At 30.2% G+C, this 19742-nt stretch overlaps 2 long non-coding RNA genes across 2 annotated transcripts; both read left to right on the plus strand.

Annotated features, from left to right (window-relative positions):
- Positions 1–9136: 9136 nt before the first annotated feature.
- Positions 9137–9845, plus strand: LOC129896611 (uncharacterized). Its single transcript, XR_008768002.1, has 2 exons — positions 9137–9202; positions 9335–9845. It is a non-coding gene; the product is annotated as an uncharacterized LOC129896611 (long non-coding RNA).
- A 3113-nt stretch (positions 9846–12958) lies between these two features.
- LOC129896616 (uncharacterized) lies at positions 12959–13667 on the plus strand. Its single transcript, XR_008768005.1, has 2 exons — positions 12959–13024; positions 13157–13667. It is a non-coding gene; the product is annotated as an uncharacterized LOC129896616 (long non-coding RNA).
- The last annotated feature ends 6075 nt before the right edge of the window (positions 13668–19742 follow it).

The raw sequence follows: 19742 nt of genomic DNA on the forward strand, positions 1-19742 counted from the left end.
CAAAAGTCCTTATATGAAGGCATGAAAATATTTTAATCATGTTCTAAAGTATTTTGATCATGTTCTAAAGTATTTTGATCATGTTCTAAAAGTATTTTGATCATGTTCTCTCATGCCTAAAGATTTTGATTATGTTCTAAAGTATTTTGATCATGTTCTAAAAGTATTTTGATTATGTTCTCTCATGCCTAAAGATTTTGATCATGTTCTAAAGTATTTTGATCATGTTCTAAAAGTATTTTGATCATGTTCTAAAGAAATTTGATCATGTTCTAAAGTATTTTGATCATGTTCTAAAAGTATTTTGATTATGTTCTCTCATGCCTAAAGTAATTTGGGCATAACTTTTCATAGGATTGTCCAAATTAGGTGATTCAAATTTATGGGTAATCACAACATCATTACCTACAACTTTTATGAAGAACATATCTTAAGATTCGGAGTTTAAATAGATCAAATAAATTAATCTTTGTAAGACATAGTGCTGTGACGGAATGGAGTATTAGTAGAATAAAATTCATATCTCGATGTATAATGCTCCAAATTAGGTGATTCAAATTTCTGAGTAACCACAACATCATTACCTACAACTTTCATGAAGAACACATCTTAAGATTCGGAGTTTAAGTAGATCAAATAAATTGATCTTTGCAAGACATAGTGCTGTGACGGAATAGAGTATTTGTAGAATAAAATTCATATCTCGATGTAGAATGCTTCAAATTGAATAATTCTTGAACTAAATGAAACTAGACTTCTATATCTACAATTCTTATGAAGACATCAAATCCTAATAAGGAATTTATCTTATTCAAACGCAGCTTCGAAAACAGATATTCCGTTAAAAGAGATTTCATCTCACCTACCATAGAAAGATCTAGAACCATTTGACATCATCCATGACATCAAAATTCTCCATTGAATTTTCAAGATCATCCTTTATGATTATGTTTATTTATGGTTAGATCCCTCCTCCACACCTATAAATACCCACCTTATTTCCTCATTTTATTCATCAAGCTTTCTTAAGCATTTCTTCTCTCTATATACTTCTTCTCAAATATAGTTTTAGTTTTAGTAGTATAAAAATACTACTCCGGTTATTCTTATACTCCGGGTAGTACACAAAATGCTTCGGCGAGAAGAAAAGGCTAGGGGTCCAAGAGTGTTCCAATTCGAAGTAAAGCTTCCGATTTAAGGTATGTAAGGCTTTCATAGCATTGGATTGAGTTCGTCCATGCGCCCAATATTTAAATTTATTATAATTGAGTTATAGTTGAGTTTTATCCAAATCTTGAATTCTAAATAAATTAATTCTTCTTCTATTGAGTTTGATATATTTATGCATTAATATTATTATTATTGTTATCTCTCATATTATTGGAATTATTGTTCATGGCTACTTTCCCATGAATCCTAATTGATTTGATGTTCATGAATATTTTTACACATATTTTGAGTAAAGATGTTGGCTTTTTATTATTTTCATTGATAAAAAGAGTGATATGAATTAATACTATATATGTATTTTATTGAGTTTTGAAAGAACAAAAGAATTGAGTTTAAATGATTTTTTGAGTAAATGATGTTTTGAGCAAGATGTTTTGATGAGATGTAAATGATGTTTTCGAAGTATAATAATTGATGAAGAGGTAATAAGATGAGTTTGATGATTTAAATTAAAGTCCAATGAGACTAGATGATGAGTTTAATATGAGCACATATTTTGGGAGTAGTATTGAGCACCGAGTTGGGTAAGAGTTTAATTGACTCAAACCCCAGAACTACGTAGCCAGCGTAGGATGGAGGTTATGCCTCTTAAGTCCCTAAAAGAGGACTTTGATGAGTGGATCCAAGATGATGATGTCCTTTACCCTGGCAAGGTATTGGATGGATGCGGCAACGACATCGCTTCGTTGTATCATCGCTAGCTCATAAGTGATGGTTGTCGGTTAGAGAAACTCCCAACTGAGTAAGCATTGCTTATTACTATTATTTTTATTATTATATTTTAAACTTGCATTACATATTGATGTTGAGATGATGTTGAGTTCTGAGCTGAGTTTTCTTGAGAGGAGTTTCTTGATATCTATCCTTACCTTCCTGCCATTTTACATACTCGTACATTCCACGTACTGACGTCATTCGACCTGCATCGTTTTATGATGCAGATACAAGTGTTAGAGATCCTCAATAGGCGCATCGTTGAAGATCATTTCTTTTCGGCTATTTGGTGAGTCCTTCTTGTATTTGAAGGAACTCCTTATCCTTTTATTATTGTTGAGTGTGATGTTTCTTTTGAGGTAGCCATGGACATGTCATTGGCACCATCTAAGAGTATTAGAGGCTTCATAGACAGAGTCTGATGATGTAATCGGAGTAGTTCTCCTTAGAAACTACTTCTTCTAAGAAATATATATTTTTCCTTTGATTATGACAAGCCCACATTAGTATTCTTAAGTCTTCCGCTGATGAACAAATGAGTAATGAGATCAAGTGGTTCTCTCGGAAGCCATAGATGGTTTCTGAGTGCCGGCCACGCCTAGGGTACCCTCCCGGGGCGTGACAAACTTGGTATCAGAGCATAGAGTTCAAGAGTCCTAGGGTGTCTATGAAGCCGTGTCTAGTAGAGTCTTGGTTATGGGTGTGTCGTGCACCACACTTATAATCAAGAGGCTATAGGACATTAGAAAAGTTTCCCTTCTCTCATGATCTATGTCGTGCGATAGAGCATAATCTAGGTCTTTTCCCCTCTAACAATTGTTCTTTGCGATTTTTAGAAGATGTCTTCAAGAAGAGTTCCAATCCTAAGGGAGATTGATGTTAATGAAAGTGGTATTCTTGTACAAAATGGACTGGAATCATCATTGATATCGAATGTAAAAGTAAGGCAAGACATGGGTCCAGTCTTAGTTAAATAAAAAAAATTGGTGGTTGATAAGAAGTTCAAAGTTCTCTCACAAGGGGGAGATAGAGTACCTAGTTATCAAGGCCGGTTGTTTGTTCTAATGTTAATAATATTAGGCGAGTCATGATAGATAAATAGAGAGTGGCGGTTCCGTATAGTGATGATGTTGGCATGCTCATTCCATTTAAAGTTATATACATGGAAAAAAAAAAGAGCTACATGGATCTTGTTGTGTGCATTAGCTAGGTAAGAGTATATTGGTATGCCCTTGATAGGAGTAAATTCAAATGTGGATGTACAACAGCTAAGGTAGGCATGGAAATTCTTAAGTGATGTTGACTTTAAGAGATTCGTAAAGTGGATAATGGTAGGCTTGAATGCGTGACTGTAGATATGTGAGTGATTGTAGTAGTCTACTGATGACTTCTTGTTAAGGGTTTCAAATGAGTCTATTAGAATGGTTATAGAACTAGGCTTAAATGTGACATTGTTGGAATGTGGGTAAATGTACGATGTATTGAGAAATTGATGTCTTAATAAATTCACACTTGATGTCTCCTAGTTTCATCTTCATTCGAGGACGAATGATTCCAAGGGGGAGATATTGTAACACCCCATAAATATTATTGATTCATGGATCCTTTCTTTCATGAAGTCCAAATAAATTATCAAAGTTTTCTATTTAATTCAAGCATGAAACTTTATGGATTTTTCATATCATAATTCCAAATGCATAGATTATTAAATATATAAAATTTAATTACCTATCTTATATTAACTTATATTGGCTTTTAAATGCATTAAATTGTTGATTTATCAAAAGTCCTTATATGAAGGCATGAAAAGATTTTAATCATGTTCTAAAGTATTTTGATCATGTTCTAAAGTATTTTGATCATGTTCTAAAAGTATTTTGATCATGTTCTCTCATGCCTAAAGATTTTGATTATGTTCTAAAGTATTTTGATCATGTTCTAAAAGTATTTTGATTATGTTCTCTCATGCCTAAAGATTTTGATCATGTTCTAAAGTATTTTGATCATGTTCTAAAAGTATTTTGATCATGTTCTAAAGAAATTTGATCATGTTCTAAAGTATTTTGATCATGTTCTAAAAGTATTTTGATTATGTTCTCTCATGCCTAAAGTAATTTGGGCATAACTTTTCATAGGATTGTCCAAATTAGGTGATTCAAATTTATGGGTAATCACAACATCATTACCTACAACTTTTATGAAGAACATATCTTAAGATTCGGAGTTTAAATAGATCAAATAAATTAATCTTTGTAAGACATAGTGCTGTGACGGAATGGAGTATTAGTAGAATAAAATTCATATCTCGATGTATAATGCTCCAAATTAGGTGATTCAAATTTCTGAGTAACCACAACATCATTACCTACAACTTTCATGAAGAACACATCTTAAGATTCGGAGTTTAAGTAGATCAAATAAATTGATCTTTGCAAGACATAGTGCTGTGACGGAATAGAGTATTTGTAGAATAAAATTCATATCTCGATGTAGAATGCTTCAAATTGAATAATTCTTGAACTAAATGAAACTAGACTTCTATATCTACAATTCTTATGAAGACATCAAATCCTAATAAGGAATTTATCTTATTCAAACGCAGCTTCGAAAACAGATATTCCGTTAAAAGAGATTTCATCTCACCTACCATAGAAAGATCTAGAACCATTTGACATCATCCATGACATCAAAATTCTCCATTGAATTTTCAAGATCATCCTTTATGATTATGTTTATTTATGGTTAGATCCCTCCTCCACACCTATAAATACCCACCTTATTTCCTCATTTTATTCATCAAGCTTTCTTAAGCATTTCTTCTCTCTATATACTTCTTCTCAAATATAGTTTTAGTTTTAGTAGTATAAAAATACTACTCCGGTTATTCTTATACTCCGGGTAGTACACAAAATGCTTCGGCGAGAAGAAAAGGCTAGGGGTCCAAGAGTGTTCCAATTCGAAGTAAAGCTTCCGATTTAAGGTATGTAAGGCTTTCATAGCATTGGATTGAGTTCGTCCATGCGCCCAATATTTAAATTTATTATAATTGAGTTATAGTTGAGTTTTATCCAAATCTTGAATTCTAAATAAATTAATTCTTCTTCTATTGAGTTTGATATATTTATGCATTAATATTATTATTATTGTTATCTCTCATATTATTGGAATTATTGTTCATGGCTACTTTCCCATGAATCCTAATTGATTTGATGTTCATGAATATTTTTACACATATTTTGAGTAAAGATGTTGGCTTTTTATTATTTTCATTGATAAAAAGAGTGATATGAATTAATACTATATATGTATTTTATTGAGTTTTGAAAGAACAAAAGAATTGAGTTTAAATGATTTTTTGAGTAAATGATGTTTTGAGCAAGATGTTTTGATGAGATGTAAATGATGTTTTCGAAGTATAATAATTGATGAAGAGGTAATAAGATGAGTTTGATGATTTAAATTAAAGTCCAATGAGACTAGATGATGAGTTTAATATGAGCACATATTTTGGGAGTAGTATTGAGCACCGAGTTGGGTAAGAGTTTAATTGACTCAAACCCCAGAACTACGTAGCCAGCGTAGGATGGAGGTTATGCCTCTTAAGTCCCTAAAAGAGGACTTTGATGAGTGGATCCAAGATGATGATGTCCTTTACCCTGGCAAGGTATTGGATGGATGCGGCAACGACATCGCTTCGTTGTATCATCGCTAGCTCATAAGTGATGGTTGTCGGTTAGAGAAACTCCCAACTGAGTAAGCATTGCTTATTACTATTATTTTTATTATTATATTTTAAACTTGCATTACATATTGATGTTGAGATGATGTTGAGTTCTGAGCTGAGTTTTCTTGAGAGGAGTTTCTTGATATCTATCCTTACCTTCCTGCCATTTTACATACTCGTACATTCCACGTACTGACGTCATTCGACCTGCATCGTTTTATGATGCAGATACAAGTGTTAGAGATCCTCAATAGGCGCATCGTTGAAGATCATTTCTTTTCGGCTATTTGGTGAGTCCTTCTTGTATTTGAAGGAACTCCTTATCCTTTTATTATTGTTGAGTGTGATGTTTCTTTTGAGGTAGCCATGGACATGTCATTGGCACCATCTAAGAGTATTAGAGGCTTCATAGACAGAGTCTGATGATGTAATCGGAGTAGTTCTCCTTAGAAACTACTTCTTCTAAGAAATATATATTTTTCCTTTGATTATGACAAGCCCACATTAGTATTCTTAAGTCTTCCGCTGATGAACAAATGAGTAATGAGATCAAGTGGTTCTCTCGGAAGCCAGAGATGGTTTCTGAGTGCCGGCCACGCCTAGGGTACCCTCCCGGGGCGTAACAGTAGACATGGGCTTGTCATGGGCACCTTCTATATTGTAGATAGAGGCTTCATAGACCGGAGTATAGAAATGTTGAATTGTTCTTAAATGGCCCTTTTTAAAATTTCTTGTCGAGTTGATGATTGTTTGGCCTTTGGCCCTAAATTAGGAGCAATATTTCATTTATTGAGCTTCCCGCTACGAGAATGTGATTGAATGAATGTGTGACTGGACCAGGTGGTTCGCTCGGAGGTCAGAAATAGCCTTCGAGTGCCGGCCACGCCTAGGGTACCCTCCCGGGGCGTGACACCACTCCCCTCCCGCTCTCTTTCTCCCTCTCACACTTTTCTTTCTCCTCTCACGTTCTCTTCTCGCCCCCCCCCCCCCCTCCCCTCTCTCTTTCTCTCTACAATTTATTAACTGAATCTTTCTTCTTCTTCGACTCTATTTCTTATATTAATACGAAATTCCATTAACGTTTTACCTGAATTATTTTTATCTATAGTTGTGGTTCTAGATCTTCAATATTTTATGAGTGGTTGTTGATTGTTGATTTAGTTTTTTATTGGATTAACGCCGAGGTATTAATTTTTTTTATTTTGGGTTCTTGATTTCTTGTTCAATACTTAAATCTTCTTTTCTTCTTAGATTGATACAACAAATTGTATCTGTGTATCAGAAAATTAATATAGCTATTGTCAAATTGTATCTTATTCGATTGATACAACCAATTGTATCTATATATTGTTTGTGTATCAGGAAAAAATTGATACAACTAATATCAGTCTATATCTATGTATAAAAAAAATTGAAACAACTATTATCAAAAAAATTATATCTGTGTATTTGTTTTGGGGTGATACAATATTCAAATATTGTACCAATATATTTTTCATTTGAGTATCACAAAAGATTGATACAAACTATATATATACATACATACATACAATGTGTATCTATATATCTATGCTTCAATTTCAAAGTTAATATGTATATATGTGTGAGAGATTGAGATAGAGAAAGGAAAAAAGCGAGCGAGAATTAAAAGAGAGAGAGAAAGAGAGAGAGATATGATATTATGTATATGTGTATCTGTGATATGTGTATCTCAATTTTAATTGAGATACATGTTATATCTGAGATACAATTTGCTCGCCTATGCTCTCATCTCTCTCGATATCACTCGCGTCTCTCCTATATCTCTCTCAATATTTCTTACCTCTCTCCTATCTAAAACTATTGCTATAAATTGTAATTTGGCAAACTACAACTACTATTCATAATTATGATCAAAATATAGTTATTTATGAAAATTTCTCTTATTTTTTGCGAGCTTCACACCTCCATTATCAAGTATTCCTTTTTACATATAAGTTATCACCATCTATGTATTAAAATGCACCTAATTGAGTAGACGATGATAATCCAGATAGAAAAAGAGAACAACTGATAGTTGGCCTAGTTAATTTCGAGGTGTGCTTTAATACATAAATTATGAATGTTCAGATAAGAAAAGGGAACATTTGATATACTTGAAGTGTGCAACTCAAAAAAAAAAATGATAGTGTATAAAAAGTGTTTATACACAAATATGAGCTAAATCCGATAACCAACTCAAAATATGAGTTTCTTGGCATAACTATTTCTCCCAATAGACTTAAAAGTGTAATTTTCTTTCTTTTTTTTCCTTATTTCTTTGCACTTTATGTGTTGACATAGACTCATACATGAGAACACCTTCTTTAAGTGCATAGGAACCTTGACTAAAATGGCTCTAACTAATACAAAATGGCCACATACACGTTAGTCCCAAAGTTGATTATCAAGAGCTATTCGTCCAAACACATACTCTTTTTCTCTCATTTTACACTTTTCCATATTTTGTACATAAACATTCAAAAGGAGAGAAAGTTGGATAGTAGAATGACCCAATATAGAAAGATGACAATGTCAAGGAAAACTACTCCTAACATTTATGACTTATGAAGAAAAAACAAACATTGCTTTGAACATTAGTGTTGATAGAATTACATAATAGGTAAAATATGGATTGAACATTTTGGACACATGGAGTTTATAAGTTTCGTGTTGGAACTTCATTAATGACAAATAAAAAAAAATACTAGATGATTCAAAAGTATAACGAATGACTACATTGACTACTTCTATATAATATATAGGTCATATTTAAATTATTTCTTATGAATAATTTGAATTATATATACTAATATTATTTTATTTGTTCAATTTAACTTGTATGAAGAGGTGATCATTTTATTTCAATTTAGTAGATCAAGCATAGTATAAAAGGTTATAAGTTATTTTATATTAACTTTAAAATTCTGCATTTCCAAATTTGAGTGCATTATTTTAAAAAAATATGAATTAGCGATGGAAAATGATGTAGCTAAATAATATGATGAATATTTTTTCTTCACTCCATCCAAAAAAAAGAAGAAGAAGAGAGCCCCCTCCCCCCCCCCCCCCCCCCAAAAAAAAAAAATAACAAAAATAGGTGGAGACCTGGAAAATTTGTCGCTGATCCTATTTAGAGATGGATTATCAAAAAATTCCTATTAGCTAGGAAGTTCGTAGTTAATTTCATTTTTTCATAGTAATTCTCATTAAATCCTCAATATTTTTTCACTGTTCTCTCAAAATCTAATAACCAGACTTTGTTAAATATATGGTGTAGACCAAATGTGCTCATTCTTCCAAAACGAAAAGGATAAAACTGTCCAAAAATATATTTAAGTACCATTTTGTTATTTTCTCATAGGTCTCAATACTGGTCTATAAATACAGCCTTCCATGAAAAAAGGAAAACATCAATATTTACACATCAATTCTTGTATATATTTTACAAATTAATTAAGATGGCCTCCTTAAAGCAAGTTTTTCTCTTCATTGCTCTCTTTGTTGCAATTTCAGGTTCTAAACTTTTATCACTCTTCTCCCATTCTATTAGTATACATTTTTCCGATGTTTTACCTTCTTTTTTAGTCTGTTATGAACACTTAAAGACAATATAAATATAATCATTTTCATGTTTGCAATGTGCAGTTAATCTCTCTTGGGCTCCGAATAAGATGCAAGTGATGGCATTACGAGACTTACCCACTGATGTTGCGAAGATGAAAGGGAAATTATTTCGATTTGGCGATATTGGTACTTGCGGGATACCTTGCAGGAGTCGTATTGATTGCAGAGAAGGTTTTATATGTTCAACTTGTCTTATAATTGGGTCTACAATTGCTCATTGCGTATAACACAAGTGCACTATATATTACTGGTGAAATATCCTTGGAGCGCAGATAATTGTTGCGGGCAATAAATAAACTGTAAATTGCTTGATATGTCTTGGTGTTTATTCAAGCATTTTAAATAATGTTGTGTTTCCAAAGTTTGTGTAAGAAATTAAATATGTAACCTTATAAGTTTTCAATATATTGGGAAACTACCTACTCTAATAGGTTACAACTTAAATATATGTATATGTTTGTCGCTTATCTTTATCCTATATGCAATTCAATATTTAATGAGATAAGTCAAAATAATACATCTAAATTTATTACATTTTGTCGAGTTTGATATTTTAATTATTAATTATTTTTTTTATCAGAATTATTATTATTTATATATTAAAATACACCTAGTTGAGTAGATGGCGATAGTTCAAACAGAAAAAGAGAATAATTGATAATTGAGCTAATTAATTTCGAAGTGCATTTTAATACATATATTCTGAGTTTAGGTAGGCAAAATGGAATAATTGCTTGTTAAGGTGTGCAACTCTTAAAAAAATGATAATGTATAAAAGGTGTTTATACACAAAATATAAGCTCAACCGGGTAACCAACTCAAAATATGATCTACATGGCGTAAATATTTTCTCCTAATAGACTTAGCTAGTAAGTTTCTCAAATCTTTGTTCTTCAAACTTTTTTAAGATTTAACAATAGTAGATTCAAAAAAAAAATTCTACATTTTTGAATCTCAGCAATAACTAAGGATCTAGAATGATTTTAGCATTTGATCTCATTAAAACTGGGATTTGAGAAAAACAAAAATCTATAGTTGTTTGTTTTGCATCTTTTAAACCTTTTCCTCATCTTAACATTTGGATTTCGTTCAATATATTATATTTTGAAATTTAAAAAGAAAACAAAAAGGAAAATAAACTTTTTTAAAAAAAAATAATTAAATTCCACATATATCTTGAAAGAAAAGAAAACCTTATTCATTTGTTGAAACACCATGTCTTATTATAATTCACATGCCACTAAAATCTGCAATGTCTATAATAATAATATTGGATAATAATAATAATGGATAATATTGTTGATGATATGCTATATTATATGAACATATATTCTCGACGTCCAACAAATGGCGCATAATTATCTTTTTCACTGACAAATCAAATATTTACTACATTGAATAAAAATCATTTTTCTTGGTTTTTAATTAAGGAATTGCCATGTGACTTTAAACACCCTGAAGTAGATTCAAGATTCTAAATTATTGAGTTCTCAATAAAATAAATTAATATATAATAATAATTAAGCAACAAATAAAATAAATATTTTATTCAATGATTTCCTTTTAAGTTGAGTTAATTACTCATGTAAGTGAGAGACAAAAGTGCAACATCGCATGCAGAAAAAAAAAAGAAGCAATTACGCCCAATTATAATTTTCTTTATCATCTTATTTATAATTATTAAAATTTATAATTTATAGCTTCTGCAAGACATTCTTGTTATTTCGATCACAACAATCTTGTTGGAAGAAGGTCTACAATAAAGAGAATTGCAATTGCTCAGAATTTATACTCAAAATAATTGGATATCATGTAATTTGTACGTAGTTAAATAATTAAATTTAATTAGATTCTGAAGTTACGTTAATTTTGATTTTCTAAAGAACATAAATACATCACGAATTCAAATTTGATTATATGTGTGAATCTGATTCAATTTAGGGACATTTATAAGTATAAATAAAATGTTAAAGATATTTTTAGTCTAATAAGTAAAAATAAGACATTGTTTTAGCCAAATTAATAGAATAAAGTTTTTTTTATTAATAGAATAAAGTTGTGAAATATGTTCTTTAATTGAGTTATCCGCTAAGAGAATGTGATTGATTGAATGTGTGACTGGACCAGGTGGTTCGCTCGGAGGTCAGAAATGGCCTTCAAGTGCCGGGCACGCCTAGGGTACCCTCCCAGGGCGTGACAACTAAGCCCCAGACGGATTACATAATTCTTGAAAACATTAGCTGGTATACCTTAAGTCATAGGATTGGTGTCACGCCCCGAGAAGGTACCCTAGGCGTGGCCGGCACTCGGAGACAATTATTGGCCCCAAGCGAACCACCTGGTCCGACCATTCATTCACATCAGTGAAAGAGTTAAAATAACTCAAAGGAGACACTTAGGTGATCTAACCACTCAATACTCAATAAAGGAATAATTTAAATAAATAATCTTAAGTGCCAACTCAGCCTCAAAAGTAATAGTTTTTCAAAATAAACAGCTTCAAGAGATCTCAACTCCAATCTACTCAATTCATGTCTAAGAAGCCTCTATCAACTGTCAAGAAGATGACGAGACAAGTCCACGACTATCTCAAAGAAACTATTCAAAATAATGCATGAAATAAATATGATTCCTCCGGAAGCAAGGAGGTCTCACCACTATCAGAAAAAATGGATCTTCAATGAAGCGCTTGTTGATAATCCCTAGCACCTGTATCTGTATCATAAAATGATGCAGACTAAATGAAGTCAATACATAAAATGCACGAATATGTAAAATAGCTGAAAGAAACACGATTCAACAAACATTCGAAGAGAGACTCAAGAAAGTTGGATAGTAGAATGCCTCAATATAGAGATGTCACTACAAAGAAAACAACTCCTAACAATTATGACTTATGAAGAAAAAAGTAATATTGCTTTGAGCATTAGTGATGATAGAATTACAAAAAAAGGTAAAATATGGGTTGAACAATTTTGGACACATGGAATTCCATTAAAGACAAATAAAAAATACTAGATGGTTTAATACGGCATGGGTGTAGATGAACCAAAGTGTAACGAATGACTAAATTGAGTAATTCTATATAATATAGGATCATATTTAAAGATATTTCTTATGGAGAATTTAAATTATATGTAATGATATTGTATTATTAGTTTAATTTAACTGTTTTAAGAGGTGATTGTTTTATTTCAACTTATCATATCAATCATAATATAAAGGGATATCTGTTATTTTAGATTTAAGTGTAAAACCTTGCATCTCCAAATGTGAGTTCACTACTAAAAAATAGAAATTAGTGATTAGAGACGTAGTTAAACAATAAAAATTCGTGTTGATCCTATTTAGAGACGGATTATCAAAAAATCCTATTAGCTATGAAATTCGTTGTTAATTTCATTTTTTAGTAGTTGTCTTTAATTCCTTAATTTGATTTGCTTGTTCTCCCAAACTCTAATAACCAGAGCTTGTTAAATATTTGGCGTAGACCAAATGTGCTCACTTTTGCAAACGTAAAGGACGAAATTGTTCTAAAATATATTTAAATGACCATTTTGTCATTTCCTCACTAGTTACAATACTGGCTAATTTAGGCCTATAAATACAACTTTCCATGAAGGAAGGAAAGCATCAATATTTACAAATTAATTAAGATGGCCTCCTTAAAGCAAGTTTTTCTCTTCATTGCTCTCTTTGTTGCAATTTCAGGTTCTAAACTTTTATCACTCTTCTCCCATTCTATTAGTATACATTTTTCCGATGTTTTACCTTCTTTTTTAGTCTGTTATGAACACTTAAAGACAATATAAATATAATCATTTTCATGTTTGCAATGTGCAGTTAATCTCTCTTGGGCTCCGAATAAGATGCAAGTGATGGCATTACGAGACTTACCCACTGATGTTGCGAAGATGAAAGGGAAATTATTTCGATTTGGCGATATTGGTACTTGCGGGATACCTTGCAGGAGTCGTATTGATTGCAGAGAAGGTTTTATATGTTCAACTTGTCTTATAATTGGGTCTACAATTGCTCATTGCGTATAACACAAGTGCACTATATATTACTGGTGAAATATCCTTGGAGCGCAGATAATTGTTGCGGGCAATAAATAAACTGTAAATTGCTTGATATGTCTTGGTGTTTATTCAAGCATTTTAAATAATGTTGTGTTTCCAAAGTTTGTGTAAGAAATTAAATATGTAACCTTATAAGTTTTCAATATATTGGGAAACTACCTACTCTAATAGGTTACAACTTAAATATATGTATATGTTTGTCGCTTATCTTTATCCTATATGCAATTCAATATTTAATGAGATAAGTCAAAATAATACATCTAAATTTATTACATTTTGTCGAGTTTGATATTTTAATTATTAATTATTTTTTTTATCAGAATTATTATTATTTATATATTAAAATACACCTAGTTGAGTAGATGGCGATAGTTCAAACAGAAAAAGAGAATAATTGATAATTGAGCTAATTAATTTCGAAGTGCATTTTAATACATATATTCTGAGTTTAGGTAGGCAAAATGGAATAATTGCTTGTTAAGGTGTGCAACTCTTAAAAAAATGATAATGTATAAAAGGTGTTTATACACAAAATATAAGCTCAACCGGGTAACCAACTCAAAATATGATCTACATGGCGTAAATATTTTCTCCTAATAGACTTAGCTAGTAAGTTTCTCAAATCTTTGTTCTTCAAACTTTTTTAAGATTCAACAATAGTAGATTCAAAAAAAAAAATCTACATTTTTGAATCTCAGCAATAACTAAGGATCTAGAATGATTTTAGCATTTGGTCTCATTAAAACTGGGATTTGAGAAAAACAAGAATCTATAGTTTTTTGTTTTGCATCTTTTAAACCCTTTCCTCATCTTAACATTTGGATTTCGTTCAATATATTATAGTTTGAAATTTAAAAAGAAAACAAAAAGGAAAATAAACTTTTTAAAAAAAAATTAATTAAATTCCACATATATCTTGAAAGAAAAGAAAACCTTATTCATTTGTTGAAACACCATGTCTTATTATAATTCACATGCCACTAAAATCTGCAATGTCTATAATAATAATATTGGATAATAATAATAATGGATAATATTGTTCTGTGAATTTTATATTTAAATTATTAGGTATTTGTAGAATTTTCTGAATCTCCATAAACTCATATTAAAATATTTTCTAGAGGAACATGATATGCTATATTATATGAACATATATCCTCGACGTCCAATAAATGGCGCATAATTATCCTTTTCATTGACAGATCAAATATTTACTACATTGAATAAAAATCATTTTTCTTGGTTTTTAATTAAGGAATTGCCATGTGACTTTAAACACCCTGAAGTGGATTCAAGATTCTAAATTATTGAGTTCTCAATAAAATAAATTAATATATAATAATAATTAGGCAACAAATAAAATAAATATTTTATTCAATGATTTCCTTTTTAGTTGAGTTAATTACTCATGTAAGTGAGAGACAAAAGTGCAACATCGCATGCAGAAAAAAAAAGCAATTACGCCCAATTATAATTTTCTTTGTCATCTTATTTATAATTATTAAAATTTATAATTTATAGCTTCTGCAAGACATTCTTGTTATTTCGATCACAACAATCTTGTTGAAAGAAGGTCTACAATAAAGAGAATTGCAATTGCTCAGAATTTATATTCAAAATAATTGGATATCATGTAATTTGTACGTAGTTAAATAATTAAATTTAATTAGATTCGGAAGTTACGTTAATTTTGATTTTCTAAAGAACATAAATACATCACGAATTCGAATTTGATTATATGTGTGAATCTGATTCAATTTAGGGACATTTATAAGTATAAATAAAATGTTAAAGATATTTTTAATCTAATAAGTAAAAATAAGATATTGTTTTAGCCAAATTAATAGAATAAAGTTTTTTTTATTTGATACTTTTTCATATTTTGTACATAAACATTCAAAAAGAGACTCAAGAAAGATGTCATTGTCAAAGAAAACTACTCCTAACAATTATGACTTATGAAGAAAGAGCTAACATTGCTTTGAGCACTAGTGGTGATAGAATTACAAAAAAGGTAAATATGAATTGAACATTTTGGACACATGAAGTTCATTCATTTCGTGTTGAAACTCTGTTAACGATTATAAAAATTAAAAAAAAAATACTAGATGGTTCGATATAGCACGGGTGTAGATGGATCAAAAGTATAACGAATGATTAAACTAAGTAATTATATATAATATAGGGGCATATTTAAAAATATTTCTTATAAAAAAATTAAATTGTATATATTGATATCATATTATCAGTTTAATTTAACTGCATAATATAAAAGTTATTTTAGGTTAACCGTAAAAACTTGCATCTTCAAATGTGAGTTCACTACTAAAAATAATAGGATGGATAATTATGTAGCCAAAGAAGAAAAAAAAAATCGTCGCTAATTCTATTTAGAGATGGATTATCAAAAAATCCTATCAGGTACGCACTTCATAGCTAATTCCATTTTTTTAAAGTAGTTCTCCTTAAATCCTTAATTTTTTAGTCAGTGTTCTCACAGAATCTAATAACCAGAATTTATTAAATATTTGACGTAGACCAAATATGCTCACTTTAGCAAACGTAAAGGACAAAACTGTTCAAAAATATATTTAAGTGACCATTTAGTCATTTCCTCACAAGTTTCAATACTGGCTAATTTTAGGCCTATAAATACAACTTTCCATGAAGGAAGGAAAGCATCAATATTTACAAATTAATTAAGATGGCCTCCTTAAAGCAAGCTTTTCTCTTAATTACTCTCTTTGTTGCAATTTCAGGTAGATTTACTTTTACTTTCCTTTTTATTCCGTAATAAACACTTACATATTAATATTTGTATATAATTATACGTATATTGATGTCTAAGTAGATAATTAGTTTAATCTTTGTTACGTTTACAATGTGCAGTTAATCTCTCTTGGACTCTGAATAAGATGTAAGTGATGGCATTACGAGACTTACCCATTGATGTTGCAGAGATGAAAGGGAAATTATTTCGACTTGGTGATACTACTACTTGTGGAAAACTTTGCAATGCTCGTAGTGATTGCCAAGAAGGTTTTATTTGTTCGAATTGTGTTACATTTGGGAATTTGTTTTCTCAATGTGTATAATACAAACACACTATTACTGGTGAAATATTCTTAGAGCGCATATTATTGTTGGTCGCTTGTCTTCATTATCCTATATGCAATTCATTATTTATCGAGATAATGATAAAAAATACACTTAATATTTTAAAGTTATTTATGAATTTCATATTTCAAACACCAATTATTCTCTTTTTCTATTTGAATTATCATGATATATGTATTAAAATACACCTAGTTGAGTAGATGATGATTAGATCTATTTATGGTTATGGTTAAAAAATAAAATCGAACCATAATTTGAACCAAACCGATTAAAAAAAGTTGATATTTGGTTTAGCTTGGTTAGATTTGGTTTTAAATTTTGAAAACCAATACTATTTGGTTTGGTTTTGATTTTACTAAAAATGAATCGCAAAAATAACCAAACCGATCCGAGAAATTATATATATAAATTTCATAATTATTTATATATTATTCATAAATAAAATATATATATATATATATATATATTAAATTTTAATTAACTTAAGTCTTTAACTTTACCATTTTCTGAAGTCCAACACTTAAATTTTGGTATATAATTTTCTAGAATTTCTCAATTCTAATACAAGGTACTTATTAGATCGAATGTACTTGTTGAGCTTGGGGTTATTTTTTTGCTATAAAGATTTGATCTTTTGATCTTTGATATATAATGACTTTAGTATTGCTTAACTAAATCACTTTTTTCATGTAATAATAATTCTAGTATTGCTTAGTTGCTTAATTGAATCCACAATAGCTTTCATATGGATTGTTCATATACTAGATATTTGTATCTATCGAGATGTGTATGCCTTCAACAAATTTATCATTTTCAAATCGAAAAAATAATAAAAATCGAACCAAACCGACGGTTATTATTTTTAGTTTGGTTTGGTTTTAGAAATTTGAAAACCGATGGAATAGGTTTGGTTTTGATTTTAACCAATAACCGATCCAAATTGAACCATGAACACCCCTAATGGTGATAGTTTAAAAAGAAAAAGAGAACAACTAATAGTTGACCTAATCAGATTCAAGGTGTGTTTTTATACATAAATTATGATAGTTCAAGTAGAAAAAAAAATAATTGATAATTTGGACATGAAACTCGCCAAAATAATAATAAGTCAAATATATATATATATATATATATATATATTTTTTTACCGTTAACTCTAATTTATTTCATATATTTATAACTTAAATGAAACTAAAATGTCAAGACACTTTTGCTGTACATGGATCATGTTAATAACCAGATAAAAATTAGGGGAAGAATTAATTTAAGGGAAAAGTCAAGTAAAAAAAGTTCCATTTTTAACCAGCTCCAAAAGGAGGCTCTTCAACTGGTTGGTCAGACTCTTTTAAAATGTTACATATTTGTGTAGAATTTTTTAAAAACAAACTACCTTTAAAAATTCAATACAAATGTGCCCATATTTTTGAAGTCTCTGGCATGTTTTAATCTTACCATAATACATGTGACTACTGTTATTTTACCGATTTATTTGTTCCCAATAATTAATTCTTGTTGACCACGTCTTATGGGGATTCTTCCAAGATGTCTAGTAATACTTTTTCTAACCCTCACTTTCCATACCCTAGAAAAAATGGAATTTGGAGGAGCAATCACAGATATGCACAAGAAAGATGATTGATTTGAGGTCCCTGTGATGCCATGCTGAAAAAAATATAATAATTTTAAGAGTTAATAGTCAAAAATAATATATTTAAATTAAAATATTTTTATTTTTCAAGTTTCATATTTGAACTATCAGGTGTACGAGTTTTCTATTAGAACTATAACTAATTATTTATCACAGCACACCTTAACTATCGATCATTCTCTTTTCCTACTTGAAATATCACTATCTTTCAAATAGGAAAATGAAACAATTGATAGTTGAGGTTTTCTTGATTATAAATAATTGAGGATAAACCCTTCAGGGTGGCTCAGTGGTTTGGGCTTGGGACTTCCATGTTGGAGGTCTCAAGTTTGAAACCCCTTGCCAGCAAAAATAAGGAATTTGCCTTCTGGGTCGAGCTCGTCGCACCGAATTTGCCTACTACGTGTATGATTTGCAAGTTATTGCATAGGAGCAGGCATTTTATCCTATGCGCACCCGAAAGGTAGCGACTGTGGGTTTCCTTTGTCATAGAAAAAATGTAGTTGAGGATAACTCACATAGAAAATTCGCACACCTAATAGTTCGAGTAAGATTTTTTTTTTTAAAAAAAAAGATAATTTAGATATGTCTTTGATGCTTTAGCATTTTGGATTGGATCTCAACAACAATAAAATTAAAGGGGGAGAAATGGGGTCACCTTGCTTAAGGAATTTGACTGTATATTGATAACTACTAGGGTTGTACATGACAAATCGATAAACCGCACCAAATCGACAAACCGAACCAAACCGGAAAAAAAAACCCGACTAGTGGTTTGGTTTGATTTGGTTTGGTGTTTGGAAAAAAAATCCGACCATTATAGGTTTGGTTTTAACTAAAAAAAGTCAAACCGAACCCAAATTGATCCGATTATAGATATATTACTTTTAAATTATGTTATACATAAAAATATTTATTAAAATGTAATTTATAAATATTTTCTTAAAATTTTTCATAATTTTTGTTTTCTTTCGTATATTTAGATTTGGACTTGAGAAACTCATCTAAATAATATACAAAAAAAGCCCATAAGAAATGAACACCGGAAGCCCAAAACATGTTATGTAATTAGAAAACCCTATTCGGCTATAAATGATTTGGTTTGGTTTGTAAAAAATTCGAACCAACCCGAAAAATCGAGAAAAATTGATATCAAAAAACCTGACTTTTATTGGTTTGGTTTGGTTTATAGATTTAATAACCCGACACAAATAATTTGATTTAATTTGTAAAAAATCCGAACCAACCCGGTCCACGTACACTCCTAATAACAACTATAAATATTTTTGACAGCGTAGTCAAATCTATAACTTCTCTTTTTTTGTTCTATGGACTTTGCTTTTGAACTTGAAAGTTTGGCATTTTGGTTACTTCATGTGCCTATCTACTTCATAACCTAATGTTCTTAGTTTGTTTTTTTTTTGTACATAACCTAATGGTCTTAGTGATATAAAATTAAGGATGTTGCATCCATCTAAATATAAAGACACAACATACCTTATTCATTTGACACTAAAACTATATTAATGTTTTGAATATTCACATTATTTTTCTGTACAAGGACTCATAGGTCTTATAAGAA

This window comes from Solanum dulcamara, chromosome 7 (genome assembly GCF_947179165.1).
Source record: "Solanum dulcamara chromosome 7, daSolDulc1.2, whole genome shotgun sequence".
Lineage (NCBI taxonomy): Eukaryota > Viridiplantae > Streptophyta > Magnoliopsida > Solanales > Solanaceae > Solanum > Solanum dulcamara.